Source organism: Mercenaria mercenaria, chromosome 3, assembly GCF_021730395.1.
Source record: "Mercenaria mercenaria strain notata chromosome 3, MADL_Memer_1, whole genome shotgun sequence".
NCBI classification, from domain to species: Eukaryota; Metazoa; Mollusca; class Bivalvia; order Venerida; family Veneridae; genus Mercenaria; species Mercenaria mercenaria.
Genome location: NC_069363.1, coordinates 13,412,161 through 13,435,842, shown reverse-complemented (window position 1 = coordinate 13,435,842; position 23,682 = coordinate 13,412,161). Strand labels below are relative to the sequence as shown.

The following is a 23,682-nucleotide window of genomic DNA, read 5'->3' as shown; positions in this document are numbered from 1 at the left end:
CCTTTAGTTTAACCAACTGACCTAGTTGTTGTATAGACATTTGACATTGTCCTTTAGTTTAACCAGCTGACATAGTTGCTGTATAAACATATGATTGCCCTTTAGTTTAACCAACTGACCTAGTTGTTGTATAAACATTTGGAATTGCCCTTTGGTCTGGCCATCTGACCTAGTTGTTGTATAGACATTTGGCATTGTCCTACCTTCTGTCCAACTGACTTAGTTATTGTATAAACATTTGGAATTGCCCTTTGGTCTGGCCATCTGACCTAGCTGTTGTATAGACATTTGGCATTGCCCTTTGTTCTGGTCAACAGACCTAGTTGTTGTGTACACATCTGGCACAGTTTGCGAAAATAGATGCACCCTTTCATTTGACCTACTAACCTACTTGTTGTACAGAAATGGTTGAATTTCTTTGTTTTGACATACTGACTCTTATCTTAGACATACAGCCAAACTTTGTTTGCTCAAACTGGGATAATTCAAACTCGTCAGGTCCTGGCAAATTCTTAAATAATGAATATTGCTCTATGGTTAGAACTGCTGATAACTGCTGAGTTTGGACCAAAGAAGGTTGACTGTACTGACATTAGCTTTATATTATATGTATTAGTTCTGAATCACTGACCAAACTGTCACACAAATATGGGTGAAACCCCCCACTGATATTGTTTTTACTAAGATATATAGACTATAGTCTTTTGTTATTACAGAATATGGTAGGACTTTTGTTCTGACTGCTAATGCAGACACTGTTTTTGTACAGATATGTTGTTTTTCTAATCTGCTGATCTAGCTGTTTTAACTAAAGGTAAGACTATTGCACTGATTTTAATCTACTGACCTATTTGCCAACAAATAAAAATTTTGACCTAATAACCCAATTGTTGGTATAAAACAAAGCTATAACTTTGTTCTGACCAAATAGCATAGTTGGTATAGAAACTTGACTTCCAACCTGATTTAGACACTATATATAGATAGGGAACATTCCCTGTATCTTTATTATTGATAATGTTATCTAAACTTCCATCATCACAACCACAATATCAGGTTTAAAATTATCATTTACAGCCCTATCTCAATCATTCTCAAATACTTTTACCTCTATTCTAGTATAAAACTGCTGTTATTTTCATTTTTGGGGGGTGTTTTAACAGGAGAGAAAACGTGTTTTAACAGAGAGATACTCAGGCTCGTGTGCTGTTAAAAAAGTTTTTATATGCACATTCCGTGGCAAAGTGTAAACGTATTCTGGCCCCAAAACAGATAATTCAAATGGAAATGATGTCAACGTTAAAAAACAATGCAGATATTCCTGTGCATTTCATAGTAATTTAATGATGTTGAGGGACAATTAATATATTCATTTATTATGCGTTTAATGCTAGAAAGGAGTTAGCGCATGTTCATTTCATGTGATAACATCTTCAGATTCCCTCGGGATATGTGCCGGGCTCTAAAACCAACCAATCCCTCGGGATTCTGCAGATGTTATAACACGAAAAAACATGCGTTATCCCTACAATCTCACAAATATTGCATTACCTCCGCCCCTATCTTCCACAGAATGTCAGATCTTAATCACCTTCACCCCCATCTTCCACAGAATGTCAGACCTTAATCACCTCCGCCCCATCTTCCACAGAATGACAGACTTTAATCACCTCTGTCCCCATCTTCCACAGAATGACAGACCTTAATCACCTCTGTCCCCATCTTCCACAGAACGTCAGACCTTAATCACCTCCGCCCCATCTTCCACAGAATGACAGACCTTAATCACCTCTGTCCCCATCTTCCACAGAATGTCAGACCTTAATCACCTCCACCCCCATCTTCCACAGAAGGTCAGACCTTAATCACCTCCACCCCATCTTCCACAGAATGTCAAGACCTTAATCACCTCCGTCCCATCTTCCACAGAATGTCAGACCTTAATCACCTCCACCCCATCTTCCACAGAATGTCAAGACCTTAATCACCTCCGTCCCATCTTCCACAGAGCGTCAGACCTTAATCATCTCCGCCCCCATCTTCCACAGAAGGTCAGAACTTAATCACCTCCACCCCCATCTTCCACAGAAGGTCAGACCTGAATCACCTCCGCCCCCATATTCCACAGAATGTCAGAACTTAATCACCTCCGCCCCCATCTACAGAAGGTCAGACCTGAATCACCTCCGCCCCCATCTTCCACAGAATGTCAGAACTTAATCACCTCCGCCCCCATCTTCTACAGAATGTCAATACCTTAAAGCTTTTCAGCAAAAATCAAAAACATCTCTGAATTTAGTCATCATCTGATATTTAACATGATTAGCTTAGCAGCTGTTACAGGAAAGATAATCCATAAATCCATTAAATATTTCATTACCTATTTTTGTACCTGTCACAGCTGCATAAAGATCACTCTTACAGCAATGATAATGATAGATGTAGAATCACATTTAATTCAATATTGCCATGTTGGTTTTATTGTTGTTTTAGTCTCTCAAGTAATAAGTATTCACTGATTGCTATCCAGAACCAAATATTACAATGGGGTGCCATTCCCATTTTGAGAAAACCTAAATTCACTTTATGATATCACTAAATGTATCTTGTGATGATTTAAAATATTGTATACTAAATGATATCACCAACTACAGTTTAAGATGTCATTAAATGTCTATTGTAACAAAAAAAAATCCTAAAATGCTTTTAAAATATCATAAAACAGAATACTGGCAATCTCTAAATACAAGTATTTTTTCATATCTTTAATTCGAATTAATGATATACTAAAATTTTATTGTTTGATACCTAAAATTATTGCATGGTCTGGCAACTTACATTATGGCAAAAATGGTAGACAAAAACTGTGTTAATATATATCAAAACTGTTTTATGCAGTGGGGCCAGGGTGGGGGAGAGACATAACTATCCTGGTTGCCCATACAAGACAAAATTATTTTAAGTGCATCTGTTTTATCTTAAAAGAAATATATAATATGAATAGATGCAATTGTGTTATTTTTGTCAAATTTCTGCATTGACAATTATATTATATTTATTGAGACATTCCTAAAAAGTTTCACTAAGACTGAGCCCAAATTGTGACCTAATCTGTTAGAGTCAAATTATTGACAACAATGATGACTGATAGTGGCAAGCACCAATAGCTCATCACAGGTATCTAATAGTGACCAAACACTGTGTAATGAACTTTTTGTTCCTGGCAAATCATAATGAAAACTGTAAAATGTTACAAAATGTTGCTTAAAGGAAATTGACCGTCTTATACTTTGCTCATTTTATTCTAACAGCATTTCTAATGATTTTACTCTGCTTATTCTCATTTAACAGCATTTCCAATGATTTTACTCTGCTTATTCTCATTTAACAGCATTTCCAATGATTTTACTCTGCTTATTCTCATTTAATTTTACTCTTGTTTATTCTCATTTAACAGCATTTCCAATGATTTACATTAAACTCTGCTTATTCTTTTCAAACAACATTTCCAATGATTCATATTTGACTTTGTTACTTCTATTCAAACAGCTCTCTAATTATCAATATATGACTTTGAATAATTATATTTTATTCGAAAGCATTTACAATGATTAACACTTAACTTTGCTTATTCTATTAAAAATCAAACAGGTTTTCTAATAATTAACATTTAAAAATGCTCAATATATTAACCAAATTGCATCCCATGCATTCAACTTAGTCATTTGATCTAATTATTTGACTTTGACAATTCTAGTGATTAATCTACATCTATTTTACAACATGTATAAGGCCTTTTATTTTTGATCTTTCGGTTTACGGAACCGCCGCTCAAAAAAACGTGTTTTCAGAAAAAAAATAAAATTGGAAAAATGTGATGTTTTATTTCCTCCGCTATGACATGAAAGCTTGCAGAAGAAAAAATGCATCGCGTATTCCAAAAAGAAAAAAAAGTCTCGTTCTTCGAATATCCATCACGGCGAACGAGTCAAATCAACATTGGGAATTCCTATAATTCTATTTTTAAACTTCATATCTTATGCATGACGTAAAAATCCAATTAAAATTTCCGATATATACTGCGCCCAATCAGCATGCTTGTTACGCAATTTACGAAACGTTTAAAAATGGCTGCGCCCAGGCTGTATTATTTCCAAAGTTTTGAAGTAATTTTAATGAAAATGCAAGAACATTCAAAGTTGCGACGTAGTGCTTTCCTGAAAAAATGGCCAATTGTCGGTGATATGCAGTCTGTATTTAGTATACAACTATGTGTATGGTAACTGTCGTTCCAATTGGGCAATGCTTATTACGGTGATTCTATGCACCGTTTATTACGGTAACTTGAAAGCATTTTTCCCGAAAAATATCATTTAAATACACAATGATGACAGTATTTTTGTTTGATGATATAAACTGGTACAGGGGACATTAAAACTGTGTAATTGTAAGGCCAGGTAAGCAAACGTTTAGCCTGTACAGCTTTTTGGCGTCTGGTAACCTATTTGTTTATAAGTTATGAATTACGTATTTTTAATGAAATTATTGTACGTTATATATTAACATCAGATTAATGTTGATTATAGATGTAATTACTGTCTTTTCCAATGTAGCTGTGCTGTAGATGTGGCAAGACAAATATTGACTAACAGAATTTTCAAAGATCATTGCAAAGATGAACTGTTGTGTTACATTAGGCCTATTCATAAAATAAATTAACAAATACCAAGAAAACCATATGACTTTATGAGGAATGGCAAGGCTTCCAGTTAACAGACATAGGCTAGGTGTCTGTTTACCAGATAGCTAGACACTTCCTATTCATAACACTTAAAAAGATAATTGCTTATTAGGCACAGTGCAGTGTATGTTGTCATATAGCTGTACCCCTAAGTTTCAGACTGGGTCCATAAACAGCCAAGATGCTTGAAAGCTGCTGGGTGTAAAATCATATATCCATGGGTTTAAGATCTGACAGTGTTGTTCAAATGTGGGGAATATTAGATTCTTCCATCTGTTGTTTTAACAGAAGGTGTTAATTTCAGTCAGTGTTTAACATATGACTTCTATGTTTCCAATCATTTAGTTTGTGAGAATATATGCAGTTTTTATGTATAGTACAGTCCTTTCAAGAAAAATGTTACAGCTACCTGCCTAGCTGTATATTAATGTAATTTCACAGAAATACCAAGACAAATTTTTTTCTCAAGCTGCTATGACAAGCCCCAAGGCTCATTTTTAATCAAATATAACCAAGGTCACAAGTATATTTGCAGGAAAAAGCATCAAAAGTGGGAAAGAAGATTATAACATGCAGCCTGTACGTGTCATGTTATGTAGAATTTACCCATATTCCTTTCAAAGGTCCGTTTCCTACGGAGAAAAAAATTCTAATTCTGTTTTTAAATTTTTTTTTTTTTTTCCCTCCTCCTACGACCATGTGTCATCCTGGCGGTTTGTAAACCAAAAAATAAAAAAATAATGGCCTAATCAAAAAAATATTTCCAATGTTGACTGGACTTTCAACTTTAGACTTAGACTGAAAAGCTCCGACTGTACCTATGAATTTAAACATCCTAGATCTTATCTACATCAAATACATGTATACACACCTACAAGGCTCTCCCTAACCTACTATTACCTATGTATCAATATAAATATCAAAGAACACCTACAGTCAGTCCACTTATGGAAGCTGCATGATAATTTCCAAAATCCGAAACAGTTTCGGCCGTATTTAGATCCAAAACAATTTATTTTAAATACACAAAGGTTTCACTGTTTTAAATGTAGTTTAATACCTCTTAAAACCACTTTAATACCAACACAATAATCTTACAAAGAAAAACACTGAGATTAAATCTATGTAGGCTGTTTATTTATACTCAATTTAGTGACCGAAATGTACACATTCGTAAATTGCGACATCTGACAACAATTGCTAATGAATTAACCAAACCTATAACACTTTGTGTATACATACACACTCCACTGATGACAAAAATAAACAATTACAGTTTTATAAGGTTGAGGTCTTGACATTATATGGGTTTTAAACATGCACTGTTATAAATATGTGCAGCATAGCTAAGATGCTATGTCCTGCATTTAAAACCTTCAATGGGTTATGCAGAATAATAGTTTAAAGACCCACCACTGAATAACTGTAATTGATGGTTATTATGCAGGATTTACATTGAATTTGAAGAATTGAGAAATAATGTAGGATTTACAGCTACAAATTCAAAGTGACTTATTGTGTATTTATTGTTTAGTTGTTTAAAATCTATTTAATTAATATTTCAGTACGCGCAGTACTTGGTGTATTTCGTTATGTTTAGAATGCACTTTCTGCAGTGTAAGATATTATTTAGCAGTGTGATTAAAACTTTACAGCATACTGAAAAAAAGATTTACTGAATAAATAAAGCTAAAAACAACCCGCAAATATGATAACTCAGGAAAGACCTTAAAGACCCACCACAACCTGTGACCTACAAAAATTTCATGAAAATCATTCTTATACAGCTATACTACAAGACAATTTAGGCCCTTCCTGAATAAATGTGTTTTCACAACATTATCATTCTGTAAACTTATTCAGTCAATCCCGTTTCAGCATAGTTTTAAGAATATACCGGTAGATGACTAACTGTCTTACACTGTAGAAACAAAATGTGATTGAAATTTAACTAAATACACTGATTTATGTATATATTACTACACTTATTAAATAAAATGTTAAGACATTAAACAAATTTTCTTGGCCTAATATATCTCACTGTCAATTTGAAACTAAATTCTTGTTTATCTCATATTTTTCATGCAAATCATGTATAATTACCATCATGGAAATACAAAAGAATAGTTATTTTGTGGTGCCTCTTTAAACTGTCTTCCTTTCATATTATGTACTGTAGCTGTATTATCAGAATGATTTTCATGAAGTATGTAAGTCACTACTTGTTGCTATCTTTAAAGACCTGCTCCAGTCCTACCATTTAACCTTAAATTGTCACTGAAAAAGCATGAAAATCCTGACTATGAACAGTGACAGGCCTGTCAAAATAGAGTATATTTTATATAAAATTCTATATAAAATACCTGTGGTTTTGCTGCTAAAGTGTGGCGCGTGGCCGTTAACTGTTATCTATTGTAATCATGGGTTGCATACACACAACAGAATTTGAATAGCTGGGGAGCAGGGCTTTAACCTCTACCCTGCTAAGTTTCTAAAATGAACTGGTCTATAATTCAATTTGGGCAGTACCATTTATTATTCAAAGGGGTGTTCCTGAAAATTTGCTGACTGAACAGCGAACAGTGCAGACCAAGATGAGCCAGTTCATCTTGGTTTGCACTGGTCACAAAGGCAGAATCACTTGGCGCCAGAGGCTAAAGGTTAAATGACCATGTGTAATTTTCATTGAGGAAAGCTTTGAAGTTTGAGCACAATTATTATGTTTAGTCCTAAATTAAATAAGAGGGCCAAGATGGCCCTAGGTCTCTCACCTAAGAAACACTCCATAACAGTGTAAAACATGTTTGACCTAGTGATTTCATGGAAACAAATATTCTGAACAATTTTCATTAAGATTGGACCAAAAAATTGGTCTCTTGCGATAAAACAAGCATTTTCTTAGATATGACCTAGTTTTTGACCCTAGATGACCCATGTTCAAACTCGACCTAGATTTTATCAAGGCAATCATTCTGACCAAAATTCATGAAGATCAACTGAAAAATACAGCCTCTATCACATACAGAAGTTTTTTCTTTGATTTGACCAAGTGACCTAGTTTTTGACCTCAGATGACCCATATTCAAATTCGACCTAGATTTCATTAAGGCAATCAACCTGACCAAATTTCATAAAGATCAATTGAAAAAAAACAGTTTCTATCACATATACAAGATTTTTCTTTAATTTGACCTAGTGACCTAGTTTTTGACCTCAGATAACCCATATTCAAAATCGACCTAGATTTCATCAAGGCAATCACTCTGACCAAATTTCATGAAGATCAATTGAAAAATACAGCCTCTACTGCATACACAATGTTTTTCTTCGATTTGACCTAGTGACCTAGTTTTTGACCCAAGATGACCCATTTTCGAACTCGGCCTAGATTTCATCAAGGTAATCATTCTGACCAAAATTCATGAAGATCAATTGAAAAATACAGCCTCTATCGCATACACAAGGTTTTTCTTTGATTTGACCTAGTGACCTAGTTTTTCACCCAAGATGACCCATTTTCGAACTCGGCCTAGATTTGATCAAGGCAATCATTCTGACCAAAATTCATGAAGATCAATTGAAAAATACAGCCTCTATCACATACACAAGGTTTTTCTTTGATTTGACCTAGTGACCTAGTTTTTGACCCAAGATGACCCATTTTCGAACTCAGCCTAGATTTCATCAAGTTTATCATTCTGACCAATATTCATGAAGATTAATTGAAAAATACCGCCTCTATTGCATACACAAGGTTTTTCTTTGATTTGACCTAGTGACCTAGTTTTTGACCCGAGATGACCCATTTTCGAACTCGGCCTAGATTTCATCAAAGTTATCATTCTGACCAATATTCATGAAGATTAAATGAAAAATACAGCCTCTATCGCATACACAAGGTTTTTCTTTGATTTGACCTAGTGACCTAGTTTTTGACCTGAGATGACCCATTTTCGAATTCGGCCTAGATTTCATCAAGGTTATCATTCTGACCAATATTCATGAAGATTTATTGAAAAATACAGCCTCTATCACATACACAAGCTAAATGCTGACAGATGCTGGACGACAGACGACAGACGACGGACATTGAGCGACCAGAAAAACTCACCTGAGCATTGCTCAGGTGAGCTAAAAAAAGACCGTTCACTGGATTTGCAGTTGGTAATTATTCCAAACATAATTTTTTCTTTTTGCTAGCACTTGGGCCATTGAAAAAAAAAGTTAAAATGTGTTAGTGCATTATTTTTTACGGATGTATCAGTGTACTTCCCAATACCGAACTGTATGTTTATGATTTTACCTAAAATTTGTATTGTATGTTGTCAGACTACTTTCATTAAATATGCATGGCCTGACACGGTTCTATAAATAGTGCACACAAAACTTCATGCACACCTTTCTATTTTAACATCGACAAACTAAGATTTGTTTGATAACAAAACAACAAACAATATGGTGGAGGTATATAATTAAAGGGTCATTACAACAGTAGCTAGATCTGGGATTTTGCATTCGGCTCCCGTGGGTTTTGCAAGGACAGATCACACTCGACGCTTATGCGCCTCGTGAGATCTGATCTCACAAAATCCACTCGAGCCAAATACAGCTGCTATTATAATAACCCTATTGTATTTACTGAAAAAGGGTCTATTATATAAATGTAACAGGATAGATTTTTTATCTTGATTCAATGAAATCTGTTCAGATAATATCACAGCTTCACATATCAAAAAGTATGATAAATATTTGAAGCTTCATACAGTTATTTCCCCTTATGCAGTTTACATCATTTTCTCCATGACCTTTTACCAATAAGAGAACAACTTTTAAGTATATAAAAATTGCAAATTAATTTCATGAATATTAATGTTCACAAAATGGTTTTAATGCATGTCATTTTTCTGTTTTCTGTGTTTTTCTTATCTAAATTAGTTGTGTTTTTGCAAATAAAATTAAGTGGCTGGGGTAAGGAATTCATTATTATAATTGAAGTTGTCTGAATTAGCAAATTTCTTTACTCTAGCAGCTGTATTTGCAAATGGAATTTTAATTTTGTGGTTGTTTAGTAATCATTGTAAGTCTTTTGTTTTTCTAAGTCCATAAAAAAACTCCTTACCAGGTGGAGATACCTTAAAATACACCTAAAATTGGAAAGTAACATCTATGTTGTACCACAGAAAAGTGGTCCTGTTTTTTCCCTACGGCGTTTATAAAAATGTTACAATATAAGTTATTTATAGTAACAACTAAGGGAGGTTAATCTAAAAAAAGACAAAAAAAAAACAAGAGTGCCAGAATGTCACAATATACGCCCGTCACAGCAAATTTATTTACTCTAGCACCTGTATTTGCAGATGTAATTTTAATTTTGTGGTTGTTTAGTAATCATTGTAATTCTTTTGTTTTTCTAAGTCCACAAAAAAACTCCTTACCAGGTAGAGATACCTTAAAATACACCTAAAATTAGAAAGTAACAACTATGTTGTACCACAGAAAAGTGGTCTTGGTTTTTCCCTACGGTCAATTATAAAAAAGTTACCATATAAGTTAGGGCTAAATTAAAATTAAGTTTGTTTGACCTTTACCGACCCAGTATTTTTACAGTGGGTAGGTAGGTAGGTAAATAATTTTATTATATTTTAGTTTTTTTTTAATGTTTGTTGTCTCAGTAATAATAAAAATTAAAGTCTATTTATTAATACCTATTGCTTGTAGATAATCTTGGAAGATGCTCTGTTAAATGTATGCTTGTAATAAACCCCTAGCCCTATTCATGCACACACAATATGGGCACAGACTTAATTTGCACATAAGGCAAAGTAGTATCTTTCATGTCTATACTTTTCCTTTATATATATATCAAAAATGTTTTCACTACATCTGCGCTTAAAAGTACAAAACGATATAGTTGGGAAAATATTTGGCACCTAAACACACTACTGAATTACAGCTTATTTTCAACAAGTGTTTGATGCTTAATTCGATAGCTTTTTATGAGTTTTAGAAGGTTTTTACAACGGTTATGGCAGTATGCAAGCAAAAGTGATGATTTTTTAGCTTTAAGCTACTTGCACGTATTGGTCATGTTACTAAGAACAGAAACAAGATTGGGTTTCCCCGACATCAGACATTTATTATGCCACTGTCCTGGCAAAAGAAGTATAAGATTTTTATACCTCTTTGTTCTGGCATTACAAAATTAAAATATTAAAACTATCTAGCTTGTCATATTTCAAAACATTTACGTTCGTGTCAAATTCTTGAAATTCGGAAACTGAGATTTTCTCACTTCGAACAAATGCATTTCAAAACGATCTCTGATTAAAGACATTTTGAAATCAACAATTAAGTCAGTTCATAATATATTTTCACAGATAATCAAATTTCCCACCACTCGCCTGTCAATTGCCGTAATACTGTCACTGTTATGAAAGCAGTATTATGTACAAGCAATTTTCAGATATAACACATAGTAGACAAATAATAATCTCATGTACATTACGTTTCCTTTGTAATCAATCATATTTGTTCTTCTTAAATTTCGTTTTCACAGCAGACATTTTTCTTTCAGGGTATTTTAGTAATCACCACCACCTAGTTGCTCTCCATAATAACTGCATCGGTAGTAAAAATAATCACAGTCTAGCCCTTACCGTATTTTCCAAAAATGTTAGGACTAGTTATTTTCACTTTCTCAAGACTTATTTCCCGAAAAATGATTATTTTGTAAAGTGTCCCAAAAATATGGACACAATAATCATAATCCACCCAATGTTGAAAGCGTAATAAAAAGCATAAACGATTATCGGTAATTAATCTGTTGATAAACTTAGTCCTTGTCCTTGTTTTCATCATCAAGTAACACCCGCCTCAAAGAGCTAAAAGAAGTGTGTAGGTATCACGGCATCTGAAGGGGAGATCAAAGCGTTACAGTTGCCCGAGATTGTCATGGAATTACGTCATGTTTTCGCGCCATATAACACATCACTGTTTGATCGTACCGCCTCGGTTCTTTGAATTAATCAATAAAAAAGTTTCTTCTTTAATTTCTTAAAGCGAATTCAATAGCCTGTATAAACTGACAGTAAATGTGTCAAACGATAATTGTGGATATCCTACCTCTGTGAGCTATTTTGCCGCACTAACATAAATCTGTTTGCCAAAAGTCGTTGTACGCCATGTATTTAAATTGCTGACGCGTTTTCATTATTTAAGATTTTTTTATTCTGTTTTTTTTTTTTTTTTTTGTACCTTCTGGTCAAAAGTCTGAACTTTATGCCCATAGAATTTATCATTTATTTACTCTTAGAAAGAAATAAGTAATTTTAAGACCGCACTGTTTGAAATTTTACAAAGAACTAAATTTAAATTTGACCGTTTTTATAGAATTTTGCCTACATTCCTGTCGATATCTTATTAAAATCGTTATAGAATTCAAACTATATTACTTCTTAAGCGGTGCTAAAAAAATATTGATGCGATAATAACAAAAAAATGAATGTACTACGCACGTTTTTTTTTTTGTGTATGTGTGATGGAAATTAGATATTACAATAGCTCGCACGTGCTCGTGGAATGGAAAAGTACCGGCATGACGTTTTGGTTTCTTTACGTTTAGCGGGTAAATTAGATACTAGATTTGTAAAATTATGTCCTTTCGTCAGATTGCCTTCCGGTTATAAGCGGTTTGATTGTCGTCTGCATCCTATGGCCTTAGGCAACGTTATCGGCATAGTTGACACGTTTTCGGAATACACGAGATGATAAACAGTCCGCTTTATCGATTACTACTAGCCAACTGCGGGTTGCTTTCTCACTTGCCATAATTATGTACGCATTTGTTAAATAAAATAATCGCCAGTTGCAAGCACCAAAATAAGTTTTTCCCTTTGATAAGAAAATAAAAATATTTTTTTTCTCTGGAATGCAATAAAATTATTTGAGTCGGGGCAATTTTTTCGGGTCGGTCGGTAAAGGTCAAACAAACTTAATTTTATTTTAAGCCTTATTTATAGTAATAACTAAGGGAAGTTAATCTTTAAAAAAAAAAAAAAAAAAAAATACAAAAAATTTTTTTTTTTTAAGTCCACACAAAAATCTTTACCAGGTAGAGATTGGTCAAAATACACCTCAAAATTGGATGTAACATGCATGTTGTACTACAGAAAAGTGGTCTCGATTTTTCCCTACTTCTAGTAATGAAAAAGTTACAATATAAGCTGTTTATAGTAACAACAAAGGGAAGTAATTCTAAAGAAGGGAACTGCGCATGACACTTCGTCTCATAATGGTGTATAATTGTGCCAAGTTACATCAAAATCCCTCCATGCATGAAGAAGAAATGCTCCGGACAAGGTCTGTGGACACCGCCCGCCCGCCCGCCTGCCCATCCGCCCGCCAGGGGCGTCCCATAATACGTCCCGTTTTTCAAACGGGCGTATAAAAAAAAAAAATTGTAAGTCCACAAAAATCTTTACCAGGTACAGATTGGTCAAAATACACCTCAAAATTGGATGAACCATGCATGTTGTACTACAGAAAAGTGGTCTCGATTTTTCCCTACGAGTAGTAATGAAAAAGTTACAATAAAAGCTACTTAAAGTAACAACAAAAGGAAGTAATTCTAAAGAAGGGAACTGCGCATGAAACTTCGTCTCATGATGGTGTATAATTGTGCCAAGTTACATCAAAATCCCTCCATGCATGAAGAAGAAATGCTTCGGACAAAGTCATTCTTGTATCTGACCTTTGGCCTCTGTGACCTTGACCTTAGACTCAGGGACCTGGATCTTGCACATGACACTCCGTCTCGTGGTGGTGAACATTTGTGCCAAGATATATTAAAATCCCTCCATGCATGAAGAAGATATGCTCCGGACAAATTTTTTTAAGAAAATATGATAAAGGGGAATAACTCAAAAAATAGGCAAGGTAGAGTTATTGTTCTTGCATATTACACTTCCTCCCAATGTGTTCTATCAGTGTATGAAGTTTGAAGAAAATCCCTCCACTACTTTTGGAGTTATGCTCCGGACAAAATTTTTTAAAGAAAATAAGATGAAGGGGAATAACTCAAACAAGAGGACCATGATGGTCCTGAATCGCTCACCTCTTCCCACATGACCCAGTTTTGAATATGACGTCGTTTTTTCTATTATTTGACATAGTGACTTAGTTTTTGAGCTCATGTGACCCAGTTTTGAACTTGACCTAGATATTATCAAGATAAAAATTCTGACCAATTTTCATGAAGATCAATTGCAAAATATGGTCTCTAGAGAGGTCACAAGGTTTTTCTATTATTTGACCTATTGACTAGCTTTTTATGGCACGTGACCCAGTTTCAAACTTGACCTAGATATCATCAAGATGAACATTCTGACCAATTTTTATGGAGATCGATACACAAGTATGGCCTCTAGAGAGGTCACAAGGTTTTTCTATTTTTAGACCTACTGACCTAGTTTTTGACCGCACGTGACCCTGTTTCGTACTTGACCTAGATATCATCAAGATGAACATTCAGACCAATTTTCATACAGATCCCATGAAAAATATGGCTTTTAGAGAGGTCACAAGGTTTTTCAATTATTTGACCTACTGACCTAGTTTTTGAGGGCACGTGACCCACTTTCGAACTTGACCTAGATATCATCAAGATGAACATTCAGACCAAGTTTCATACAGATCCCATGAAAAATATGGCCTCTAGAGAGGTCACAAGGTTTTTATATTATTTGACCTACTGACCTAGTTTTTGACCGCACATGACCCTGTTTCTAACTTGGCCTAGATATCATCAAGATGAACATTCAGACCAATTTTCATACAGATCCCATGAAAAATATGGCCTTTAGAGAGGTCACAAGGTTTTTCTATTATTTGACCTACTGACCTAGTTTTTGATGGCACGTGACCCACTTTCGAACTTGACCTAGATATCATCAAGGTGAACATTCTGACCAATTTTCATGAAGATCTCATGAAATATATGGCCTCTAGAGAGGTCACAAGGTTTTTCTATTTTTAGACCTACTGACCTAGTTTTTGATCGCACGTGACCCAGTTTCGAACTTGGCCTAGATATCATCAAGATGAACATTCAGACCAACTTTCATACAGATCCCATGAAAAATATGGCCTTTAGAGAGGTCACAAGGTTTTTCTATTATTTGACCTACTGACCTAGTTTTTGAAGACACGTGACCCAGTTTTGTACTTGACCTAGATATCATCAAGGTGAACATTCTGACCAATTTTCATGAAAATCTTTTGAAATATATGGCCTCTAGAGAGGTCACAATGTTTTTCTATTTTTAGACCTACTGACCTAGTTTTTGACCGCACGTGACCCAGTTTCGAACTTGACCTAGATATCATCAAGATGAACATTCAGACCAACTTTTATACAGATCCCATGAAAAATATGGCCTCTAGAGAGGTCACAAGGTTTTTCTATTATTTGACCTACTGACCTAGTTTTTTGACGGCACGTGACCCAGTTTCGAACTTGACCTAGATATCATCAAGATGAACGTTCTGACCAATTTTCATGAAGATCTCATGAAATATATGGCCTCTAGAGAGTTCACAAGGTTTTTCTATTTTTAGACCTACTGACCTAGTTTTTGATGGCACGTGACCCAGTTTCGAACTTGAACTAGATATCATCAAGGTGAACATTCTGACCAATTTTCATAAAGATCCCATGAAAACTGTGACCTCTAGAGTGGTCACAAGCAAAAGTTTACGGACCCACGCACGCACGCACGGACGACGGACGACGGACACCACGCGATCACAAAAGCTCACCTTGTCACTTTGTGACAGGTGAGCTAAAAATAGGCAAGGTAGAGTTATTGTTCTTGCACACTGCACTTCCTCCCAATGTGTTCTATCAGTGTATGAAGTTTGAAGAAAATCCCTCCAGTACTTTTGGAGTTATGCTCCGGACAAAGATCGTTGCGGACGGACGGACGCACGGACGGACGGACGAAGAGCATTTCTAATATCCCCTTCGCCTTTGGCGGGGGGATAAATAAAATGGTTGTGTTAGTTAAAAAGAAATAACAATCACCTTTCTTTAGCTAATCCATCAAAATAACAAAAGTTGGTTTCGCTGGCAAAAGTTCCTGTGTTTACTGTACGGTGGTATGTTTAAATATTGCAAGCGTGAGATAACGATATGCGCTTCAGTTTTGCACCTGATTTGTTGTTGTTGTCGTTGAATATGTAGCCTTAGGTACCATCTCTACATATTGTCAATTTCATGTTATCTTGGGGAGGAGCTTTGGTTCATAATATTGATCAAAGCTTAGTCTGGCTACCAACTACATAATCTTTTTTAATCATTACTCTTATAATTATATTCTCGCCAATCTGATTGAAAACATGAGCACTGCAATGCAGAGCAATATACGCCCAAAGGCATGACCTTTGACACCTAAGTATGACCTTGACCTTGACATTGAAGCGAGCCATCCAAAACATGCCCTCTGCACATTTGTGCCAAGTTTTTTTAAAATCCTTCAAGCAGTTCAAGAGTTACAGAGTGGACACGAAACAGTCATATAACCTTTGACCCCTAAGTGTGGCATTGACCTTGAAGTGAGCCACCCAAAACATGTGCTCTGCATGTCATCTCGATGTGGTGAACATTTATGTCAAGTTTCTTTAAAATCCTTCAAGGGGTTAAAGAGTTACAGAGTGGACACGAAATTGCTAACGGACAGACGAACACCAGGGTTATAAGATAATACATCCCTTCAGGCGTATAAAAAGGGGACATAATTAAACAAAATTTGAATAGCCTCTCCTGTGAACAAAACAAAGGGTCTGAACAAGACTAGTTAAAGCTGGTTATTCTATTGTACATGTATGAAAACATGTTTACTGGAAAATTTATAGGTTCCAAAACTTACTGTTCCATGAAGCATGTATATATGGGAAAGACAAACAATGGCCTTTATGTCCATGTGGTAGTTATTTACAGAAAAAAAAACCCAGATTTTTTCAATGAAGAAATTTCAATAGACAGATATTTTTTCCTTTTTTGCATGTAACTAGAACAAGAGGGTCATGATGACCCTGGATCGCTCACCTGAGTAATATGAGCTACATGTTTCCAATGTCAAACTGTTGCTAAAATATTCAGAAAGTAGGTCAGTAGGTCACATTCAGGGTCACTGAAAGTCAGTTTTAAGATCAGTGTGCAAAACTGTACATGTCATCCGAATTTCAAGGCTGTATCTTTAAAACAAGAGGGCCATGAAGGCCCTGTATCGCTCACCTGACCTATTGGCCTAAACATCATCAAGATTAACATTCTGACCAAGTTTCATTAAGATATGGTCATAAATGTGGCCTCTAAAGTGTTAACTAGCTTTTCCTTTGATCTGACCTAGTGACCTAGTTTTTGATCCCACCTGACCCAGATTTAAACGTGACCTATAGATTATCAAGATTAACATTCTGACCAAGTTACATTAAGATATGGTCATAAATGTGGCCTCTACAGTGTTAACTAGCTTTTCCTTTGATTAGACCTGGTGACCTAGTTTCTGATCCTACAATATTGACCCAGATTCAATCTGGACCTTGTGATCATCAAGATTAACATTCTGACCAAGTTTCATGAAGATACAGTCAACAGTGTTAACAAGCTTTTCCTTTGATTTGACCTGGTTTTTGATCCCAGATGACCCAATATTGGACTAGTCCAAGATTTTATTGAGGGTAACATTCTGACCAGGTTTCATTAAGATTGGGCCAAAACTGTGACCTCTAGAGAACAAGCTTTTCCTTTGATTTGACATGGTGACTTAGTTTTTGACCCCAGATGACCCAATATCAAATTCATCCAAGATTTTATTGAGAGTAACATTCTGACCAAGTTCATTAAGATTGGGCAAAAATTGTGACCTCTAGAGTGTTAACAGTCAAACTGTTTACGACGATGGATGACGATGGACACTGGGCGATCACAAAAGATCACCTTTGAGCACTTCCTGCTCAGGTAAGCTAACAAGAAAGTAAGTCAGTAGGTCAAGGTCACAGTCAGGTGACCCCTAATCACTTGGGGTCATCAGGTAATTATAATTAAACAGTTTAGGAAATATGATCTAATAATTTTTGAAGTATTTTTTCCTATATAACTCATATAACAAGTGACCCCAAGGGCTAGCCTCCTTTCATCCCAGGGGCATAATTTGAACAATCTTGTTAGAGATGCTACATACCAAATATCAAAAGCCTATGCCTTACAGTTTCAGAAAAGAAGATTAAATTTTTTTTTTCATATATAAGTCTAGGTAAAGCTTAAGACCCCCCAAGGCAGGGCCTCTTTTCAGCCCAGGGTAATAATTTGAACAATCTTGGTAGAGAACCACAAGGCAATGCTAAATACCAAATATCAAGTTAAAGGCCTAGGTCTTGTGGTTTCAGACAAAAAGAATTTTAAAATTTTTTCCTATATAAGTCTATGTGAAACTTGTGACACCTGGGGCGGGCCCCTTTTCACCCCAGGGGCACAATTTGAACAATCTTCATAGAGGACCATTAGATGATGTCACACGCCAAATATCAAGGCTCTGAGCCTTGCAGTTTTGGACAAAAATTTTTTTAAGTTTTTCTTTTCGGTTGCCATGGCAACCAGAGTTCTGCATGGAATTCAATTCTTTGAAAAATTTTGAAAGAGGGACACCCAAGGATCATTCCTGTGAAGTTTGGTGTAATTCTGCTCATTGGTTTTCAAGAAGAAGATTTTTTTAAGAAAATGTTGACAGACACATGATGCATGACAGATGACGGACATTGAGCGGTCACAAAAGCTCACCATGAGCCTTTGGCTCAGGTGAGCTACAATAACAAGTTAAATAAAATTAAACAAATAGCCACCCCTTTCATTTTTATTTCATTATATAAATCATATCATCTCCTGTTTATAAAAATATTCATATGTATTTTCCGACCATACATATTTGAAAGATAGCCAAAGGAACATCTTTTTTCATATTGCTGAAGTCACTGCAATGATTAGACTGCATCAATTGTTCGAAAAAACGTTTCATACATACGGGAACATCAAAGGAGAAGTAAAGGGCTTGGTTCACTTATAGGTTAAAATGGCACAACATCAAATGTTGTTGAAATATTATTATAATGAATGATCAACAACTCGGAATGCAAAATCTCATATTTTAATTCATTTGAAATTGTGCTGTTGCCATGGCAACCGATTGATTTTCTTTATGGAAACACGAAAATCTCTTATAACAATTACATCAGAACGTATAATTAACATTCAGATATGCTAAGATATAACCCTAAGCAACGCCTATAATTTGAGGCAAAAACAATATATGGTTGCCATGGAAACGGAGATAAAAATGAGAATATTTGCTATGTCTGTTTTTTATGGAATAAAACCAATTTAGGTCATTCTTTAAGAAAAATAACATATGTAATTTGTTTGTGAAGATCATTATTCATAAATAATACAATATATTTCTGTTGCTATGGTTACAATGGAGTTGCAGTATATGCTTCAATGAGACAACAATGACGTTTTTGCTAAGTTATTGTAGAACACTTTCAGCATTTACCATTACATGTAAAAATTTAAAAAAATGCACCACTGAAAAGTGTTCTTCAAACAATGTTTTTTTCAAGACATAATATAGAACAACAGAAAAATGTTTCCATGGTTACGCAGTTAATTCCGTAAACATAATACTACATAATCTCATTTAACACACAGTAATGTATGTTTTACAAATTATACATATATTGTGCTTTCAAGACAGGTTAAATTAATTGTTCATGAAAATGGGAAAAAAACATGATACTGCCGACAGAAATGATTACATGCAGTTTGAATACAGCAGAAAATATTCGTAGATCTATATAATCCAACTGTCGTAATGAAAAAAAATGTACATTACTACCATATATGTTACAATTATTGTTGAAAAATCTTCCAGTATTTTAGAGGAATTTCACATTTATACTGTGTTCAGCCTTACATGTATATAGTGAGTCAATATTTAACAAATGCATAGTACTGCTGACACCATAAAGTTGTTAATTCAATGTTTACATAAACTATATGTATCATTTGTTCTTTTTCAAATATATGGAATTTGGGTCTAGTGCATCTTCAAAAAATCAAAAACGCTTTCAAATTAATCAAAATTTCAGAGCTCTTTCTCTGTATTACTTTAAATGTTAAACACTTTTTTCCATTCATTCTTCGTTTTAAATGACTTGAATTATCAATTTCAATGGCTTTGACACTGCTGGTTTTGAGCATACACTGCTGTTGCTGCAAAGGGGCGCTATTTCATTATACAGGTACCACTGTCGACTGGTATCCAGCTCAGGAATGGTAATACGGTTGGTGAATTTGCCTGTCTTGCCAACCCCCTGCCTAAAAATATTAATCTCCGTCTCTGTGTTGAAGTTATAATCCTTCAAGAATACTATCTATACCAGGTCATGCAGAAGACATTCTGTAATGATAAATGTATCAAATATTTAAGACAAAGAACACATAACCTTTTCATCAATCCTGAACAACAGCATTCCAAAAGACATCCCACACAAAATTACATTAAATAACATTTTAGAATTTTATTACAGTAATAACTTTTCATGAAAAAATTCAACCATCGCACATATTCTACATCAAGTAAGGGCCATGATTCTGATCTCATTTTAACAAATAGTTCTTTAACCAGGTTAAGAAAAAACAGTTACTTTATTAGAATTATGTTATTTCTGATTAACTTGCTTGCAGTGAGCTAGACACTCTTTAACAACACAAAAATAAACAGAAACTGTGGTATTTTAATGTAAATGGCCTCTTTACAGACATGATCTCTGCAGCAAGTTTTATCAAAACTTGATTATTAATAAAAACATAATTGATTAAAGAGGCTCAAGCCAAATATACCTAAACATGTTCAGGACTGAATTCTGTATGCCGGGCCTCAATCAGGTTGTACTCCAAGTCATCATGTAGACCCATCATAACAAGACACATTCCATAGCTAAAATAATGGGTATATTTAAACAATGAATTCTTAACAAAAACTTCTAAGTCCTTAGAATATAACATAGCATCACTTTATTAAAACAAATAAATGCCAGCTACACAGTTTATTTTCTCACATACACACCTAAGTCTTAATACAGTATGTTGTGTAAGTATGCAATATTCAAATTGTAATTCAATGTTTATCAGTGGAGATATCATTTTTCATTTAGATAAAATTATGCACATTATATATATAAACTGGAAACTAGTGACTTTCCAAACTGAAGTGTATGAACACACTGTAAAATTAAATATTTCAACATCAAATTCTGTGTGCTTAATAAATATTTATTTATTTATTGGGAATTCTTACCTTATTACAACACTTTTCTTATTTTGTCCACTATAATTGTCCATATGTAATGAAACATTCTTTTCTCCATAGCCATGATGCTTAAGTGATGGTGGACCATAGATACCACACTGTTTGCTCCTCTTCCAACAGCAGTACTGTACTTTTCATACAAAAACAAGAACAGTTTATAAGAAATGTATTAAATTCTCATCAAAAATGGAGTGAATCAACACTGACCAAACAGTTCATCCTTTCTTATAGATATTGCTTAACATTAACTTGTATTTATCAAAATTTAATTGAATTCCAATTCACAGTGCTTATAATATAGCATCTTTATTACAAAGCAATGCAGTATTTTCAACCCAATTTCAGGGATTTACAGAAAGTTCAGTGAAAAAAAAACCCATAGAAATTAGTAATATCAAGTCTTAACAAAACATAACTTCCTTTAGATAATTTTACTTGACAAAATTTCTGCAAAGGTGTCACTATAATTCCAATGTAAAATGTGCACTGCAGGCCTGAAGCTTTTATTCATAGAGTCATGATTTGTTTGAAGACTATGGAATTTCATAGTTAAAATTGATATTGAAAAAGTCCGTTTGAGGATACTGACACTGATATGAATGTAAATCTTATACCTGCATGAGGATTCACAGAAATACAAGGGCCCTATTTGCTGAGCATAGTGTGGGGTCAATACTTGTTGAGCACTCAAAACTGCAGTGAGCCTTTATATTTCTTACTGCTGGAGGTTATCCTGAAAAATATAAAAAAAGAATTTCTCATTTATTTAGTAGCCTACCAGCATGCTGTCTACCAGTAATGGCAGTAGTGAGAATGAAAAATGTAGTTTTTATTGTAATTTGCATGTAGAATTTTTAAGAAATTTTCAGGAGGTCTATTTTAGTTGCTATAATTACAACAAAAAGTGACAATTTAAAACACCACTTTTCCTGTGTTATTGTACTATAATTTTCAATTTTCATAGATTCCACTGTGCATAATGACCATGTAATTATTAAATTGTTCACATCTGTGACAGTTTAAACTGTTCACATCTGTGACAGTTTAAACAATGTACAATATCTTGTAATACTGGGCTATTCCAGAAAATATCCACCCCCTCCCTGTGGAAGCAGTTTTTTTGGTACAACCTGAGAGGAGGGGACGGGGCGGGGGGGGGGGGTATATTTGGAAGGTGTGGAAGGGGGAGAGGGCGGTAAAATGTCTCCAGGATGGGGGGGGGGGGTAATTTATTTTTCTCCGAAAAAACTGCTTCCACAGTGGGGGGTGGATATTTTCTGGAATAGCCCATTCCTGTTCATCAGTTCATTTACCTCTTCACAAATTATAGATAGAAAGTTTCATACAGAATGTAGGCCTACTTAACATAATAGATGCCCGACTGTCTTGGCTACAAGTATATTCTGCCATCATGAAAACTTACAAATACACAGGAAAGATATTAAAAGTAGATCTATTTGACAGCAGACAGTCGAGTGCTATTTTTAGCTGCAAAGTTGTATCTTCGATAAGTCAACAAACGAAGCGGTCTGTCCATTTTGTTTTGCCTCCAATTACGAATAAATTTATAATGAAAATTAACACTTACCATAACAATTATTAAATCCGCCATGCACTTTAAATATCCGCGTATATTCAGAGCAATAACTGCATGTATTCTCTGACCCAGTTTCAGACATGTATCCACCGATAATGGCGTGTTGATTTCAAAGGGAAACAATTCACTAATTCACCCATTAGGTTTGTGATATTTCACTAAATGTTGAAACGTTTAAACTTAAAAATCTTCGTCCGATATTATTGATTTTAACACTAGCTCTAATGGCTGTTGCTTGAAAAACAAATTAATGAAAACAAATATCTAATTAAGTGACATCAACTTCAACGTCATTTTACCGAAATCGAGGCTTGTGTAATTTCGGATAAAAATGTGTCTCTGAGACGGACGTTTTTTTCGTTTTTGAATATGGCGGCATTGCTCACCAGCGATGATTTTTGCACTTTTTGTTGGTTTTTCATGTACGAAGTAGTGGTTAAAATATTAAGACTGGTAAAGGATGCCGCCAAGGCGAAAATCATAAATAAAGTGTCAAATTTCATGGAAAATTCACATTTTTTTGGAAAGTGGGGCATGTTTGGAGTAATATATAAACACAACAACACATTATTTTTCAAAGTTTATTACTTATATATGAAGCATTGTGTTTACTTGCTACGAACAGCATATGTATCAATGTAGAATAAGTAATGTATAATATGGCTAAATTCGGTGCCATTTGCGTACATTAGTGAACCAAGCCCTTTGCATTTCTTTAACAATGTATGATCGACTGTATTGATCAATAATAACTGGCTTGGAATATAGAAATAACAAACAAACCATTTTAATTGCATTTTGTTTGAACAGCCTCTGAGAGTAAATGTTTTACCGATTTCCACATGCCGAGAAATTTTGCATTTCACATGGTTTTATTAATTCTACTGGCCCATTATCCATCGCTGTTGGATATTATATGT

At 34.6% G+C, this 23,682-nt stretch overlaps 1 protein-coding gene and 1 long non-coding RNA gene across 4 annotated transcripts in view; both read right to left on the bottom strand.

Annotated features, from left to right (window-relative positions):
- The window catches only part of LOC123525401 (cAMP-specific 3',5'-cyclic phosphodiesterase 4C-like), an 831,602-nt gene that overhangs the window by 723,927 nt on the left and 83,993 nt on the right, over positions 1-23,682 (bottom strand). The window contains exon 1 of one of the 3 annotated variants that reach the window (XM_045304426.2): positions 5,676-5,930. The exons of 1 other annotated variant lie outside the window; for it this stretch is intronic. The gene's annotated coding sequence lies outside the window, so the exon portion shown is untranslated. Of the gene's footprint in view, positions 1-5,675; positions 5,931-23,682 lie in introns of those variants that run through there. One more of the 3 variants, XM_045304430.2, reaches the window with a different exon arrangement.
- On the bottom strand, positions 18,927-23,341 carry LOC123525404 (uncharacterized). The gene is made up of 5 exons (XR_006681446.2): positions 22,754-23,341; positions 21,780-21,898; positions 21,154-21,295; positions 20,697-20,793; positions 18,927-20,253 (listed from the first exon to the last, which is right to left on the bottom strand). It is a non-coding gene; the product is annotated as an uncharacterized LOC123525404 (long non-coding RNA).